The sequence below is a fragment of the Eumetopias jubatus genome, unplaced genomic scaffold, assembly GCF_037043125.1.
Source record: "Eumetopias jubatus isolate StellerSeaLion01/CBP00866 unplaced genomic scaffold, mEumJub1_p1.0 scaffold_3, whole genome shotgun sequence".
NCBI classification, from domain to species: Eukaryota; Metazoa; Chordata; class Mammalia; order Carnivora; family Otariidae; genus Eumetopias; species Eumetopias jubatus.
In genome coordinates, this window is record NW_028274809.1 from 32467731 (window position 1) to 32472184 (window position 4454).

Sequence of the window (4454 nt, forward strand, 5' to 3'; positions counted from 1 at the left end):
TCAAACAAATGTGTCCGAGCCTCTCTAAGCCCATCCATGCAGCCTCATCCTCAAATCTACTCATCCAGGTGGATTCTCTAGCTCAGCCCATGGCTCACCCATCCACCTGAACTCTCTTGTTCTCATCTTCTCCCACTTCCACATGATATTCTTCCCCAAAACCCATGATTACTAAATGTGGTTATGAGAACTGTTACTGTAGAGAAGAAGGAAAGGAAAGAATTAAGAACTAGGATATTAAACAGTGTTCATTGTTTATCTAGAATTGAAAATTCTGTTTTCAAGTCAGTATTCTAAGGTTATGTGAAATATTATAAGGTTATCTGAAATATTTCATGGTTGAGATATTTGCTTGATGAAAACACAAATTTACTAGAGGAGAGTAGTGGGGAAAAAATTCCTAGGCCAGAAATTAGGCACTAAACATTTAAGTATAGATTTTGTCACTAATTTACTTGTTCTTGGCTAATAAGTCACTTACCACAGTTGTATCTGAGTTTTCTAATCTGTCAAATGGCTATGAAAATTAATACCATCCCAATGCAACACACAGGGATGTTTCACTGTAAAAGAAAGAAGATTATTATCATTAAAAGTGTCAGGGAGGAAACATAATCAAATAGAACATTAAGAGAATAATCCATCATGACCAAGTAGGGTTCAATCTCAGAAGTAAAACAGTTTAATATTTGGATATCTATTAATACTACTCACTGCATTAACAGATGGAAGAAAAGAAGTCATACAATTGGAAAAAATCCACATTAATTTACCATTTAAAAAAACTTATCAAGTTAAGCGACTTTTCTTTTAATTTTTGGCTGGCGAGTTACATTTACTATGTGTTTCTCCTAAGTGTAGTTTTAGAGTATAGAGTTTCAAAAGCCCTTGCTTTAAAAAAAAAAAATGCCCTTCTCTCTTCCCTCTTGCAGACATTGCTAAAGCACCAATGGCCAAAATGAAGTTCAATCCCTTTATGACTTCTGACCAGAGCAAGAACCATAAAAGACATCTCAATGTACCTTCCCATGTTTGCAGGAAGATTATGCCTTCCCCTCTTTTCAAAGAACTGAGACAGAAGTACAACTTTTGATCTATACCCATCCGAAAGGATGAAGTACAGACTGTGTGAGGAAACTACAAAGGTCAGCAAATGGGCAAAGTTGCCCAGGTTTACAGGAAGAAATATGTCATCTACACTGAACGAGTATAGCGAGAGAAGACAGATGCCACAACTGTCCATGTGGGCACTCACCCTAGCAAGGTGGTTATCACTAGACTAAAACTGGACAAAGACCACAAAAAAGATCCTTAAATGTAAAGGCAAATCTCACCAAGTGGGAAAGGGAAAGGGCAAATATAAGGAAGAAACAATTGAGTACATGCAGGAATAAAGTAATTTTATATACAACTTTAAATAAACTGTTAAAATGAAAAAAAAAAGTTTTCAATTAAAAAAACTACCCAACAAGCATGAAAGAATAGAATTTGAAGAATTTCATTATTTGAAATCATCTTAAAGGCTTATACTTGTTGCATTATTTTTTTTTTACAGATATTATGGGTCATAGTCTTGATTTATTCATACATAGTCTTAAATCAGAAATGCAGTCTCCAGTAATAACTGTGAAAGAACACCTGTTCTGGCTGCTCTGGGAGTATGGATGAGCTCAACAGTATAGAAGCAGGGGCACAAAATGAATTTTGATTTTTCTTTTCTTTTTTTTTTTAAAGAAATTATCAACAGACATTCCTATCTCTTTCCAGCAACTCGAGCTGACTATTTCTAATTGGAACAAAAAGACCAGTCATTCAGCTATCCCACCCCTGGCCTTTCCCACTGCTTCCACACCATAGAATGAATGCTGGCAGCCTTTAATCATTTCCAAGTCACTGGTAGTACAAGAAAGCTAGCAGAGTTAGTATTTATGTCTACTTTCTTCAGTGGAAAAGTGAGTTCCCTGTATTTCAAGCCATAGAATCACAGAGCATTATTATTGAAAGAAGTCTGAGAAACCCAGGCTAAACCAGTAGTTTTCAACCCTGGCTGCACACTAGAATAAATAGAGGACTTTTAAACAATTAATGATGCCCTGACTTCACCCTCAGAGTCTAATGTAATTAGTCTAGGAGGAGACCCTGGCTTTGGTGGTGTTTTGTTTTATATTGAAGTATAATTAACATACAGCGTTCTATTAGTTTAAGGTGTAAAATATGATTCAAAATTTCTATACATTGTTCAATGCTCATCAAGATAAGTGTATTCTTTTTTTTAAGATTTTATTTATTTATTTGACAGAGAGAGACACAGTGAGGGAGGGAACACAAGCAGGGGGAGTGGGGGAGGGAAAAGCTGGCTTCCCACCGAGCAGGGAGCCCGATGTGGGGCTTGATCCTGGGACCCCGGGATCATGACCTGAGCCAAAGGCAGACGCTTAATGACCGAGCCACCCAGGTTCCCCAAGATAAGTGTACTCTTAATCCCCTTTATCTATCACCTCCCCTCTGGAGACCACCAGTTCATGAAAGATAGATAGATAGATAGATAGATAGATAGATAGATAGATAGATAGAAAGATAGATGATAGATGATGATGATGATAGATAGATAGATAGATAGATAGATAGATAGATAGATGATTGATAGATAGATAGACTTTTTTAAGAGAGAGAGAGAGAGAACAAGCAGGGAGAGGGGCAGAGGGAGAGGGAGAGAGAATCCCAAGCAGGCTCCACGCTCAGCACAGAGCCCAATGCAGGGCCTGATCCCATGACCTTGAGATCATGACCTGAGCCAAAATCAAAAATCCAATGCTCAAATGACTGAGCCCCCCAGGTTCCCCGTAATCTATATTTAAGAGCCTCTTTTTTTTCTTTGTTCGTTTGTTTTGTTTCTTAAATTCTACATATGAGTGAAATCACATAATATCTGTCTTTATCTGACTGACTTATTTCCCTTAGTGTTCATTATGCTCTCTAGGTGCATCCATAGATGAAAGAATAAAGAAGATGTGGTACACATATTTATAGTCGAATATTACTGGCTTTGGTAATTTCTTGAAGCTCCCCCAAGTGATTCTAACATGTAACTGCAGTTATAAAATGCTAATTTTTTCATTACCTGAGCAAACATAGACCCAGAGTGACCATCTAGGTAATGGCAAATCTCATTGACTTATAGGTAATACTTATGTTAAGAAGGTTTCCAAAACTTGGAGAGTCAAAAAAAATGACTATGTCCATTCAATGCCTTCCTAAAACTGGTCTTAAGCCCACCCAAGTTCATCTTTTAAGACATAAGACATTTGTAAGATATGTTTAAGTCTGTAAAGATTATATGTTAATTTGTGGAAATGAATACTATAAAAATGAGTTTTTGTATAATAGAATTAAAATTATTTCTATTCAACTGAGAAGATAACCCCAAATGTTACGATTTTATTGGCCTATGGGACACAAATGAGTTTTGTATCTAATTTAGCAATTGTATTCCAGCATATTTTTCCATTTATATTCTCACTCACTCTTGCTCTCTCTCTCTTTCTCCCTCCCTCCCTCCTAATACATCATTTGCCTCCTCAGTGTCTTAGTTTTCTAACTGGATTTATCATCTTTCTGGTTACCTCATTAATGAGAAATAAAACTGATACTTGCTATATATTTATATGAAAATTATGAGTACAAAATTATGAGAATTATGTTTTGACACTTGAAAATGATGTAAATTTTGCTAAGGTATCCTAAACCGTTAAGAAGCTTTAACTGATCATTCAAGATGTAATTTATTCTGTTCTCCAAATATATTATTCATCAACCACATTCAGAAGTCATAAAGTTGGGGACTTTTACTTCTGGCAAAGTGGAGTAACGAGGACACTCCTTTTGAAAAAAACTAAAAAATAAATAGACAAAATATATAAGCCTACAGTTTTTAGATGCTGGACACCAGGCAGCACAGGACAGTGATTACTGAGAGTGGGGTGAAATCAAGGAGAGCTCTACGATCGTCTCAGCATACTGCCTGGAAAGAGTTTCCAAGCCACAGTGCAGGGAGGCAGGCTCCCTAAATTGAGGAGATGGAACTGGAACATAGGGATGCCAAGGCAGCTAGAGTTTCACAGGTGAGAGCTTCATAGAGAGAGCTTTAGAGATCTGAGAAGGTCCCCCTGGAATATTCAAGTAGAAAGTGATCAGTGTATATATGTAAGGAACTACCTGAGGCCAGGGAAAGAATTAGAGGAAAAAATACTTGTTGCTCACTTAAGACTGGAAATAGCTGCTGTTCCCACCAACCAGTAGGAAGTCTCATATTTCATGGCTCATTGGATAGAAGAATTAGTAGTGAGGAAAAATCAGCCCTAGACTAGAAGCAGCTCTGGTCCCATCTAATAAGGTTTAAAAGCAAACCTCAAAAGAATGCAAGTAATTTAGCCCAGAGCAAGCATCAAGAATAT

General features: G+C 36.9%; 1 pseudogene; it reads left to right on the top strand.

Moving 5' to 3' along the window:
• The first annotated feature begins 958 nt into the window (after positions 1-958).
• Positions 959-1394, top strand: LOC114216013 (large ribosomal subunit protein uL24 pseudogene; annotated as a pseudogene).
• Positions 1395-4454: the final 3060 nt, after the last annotated feature.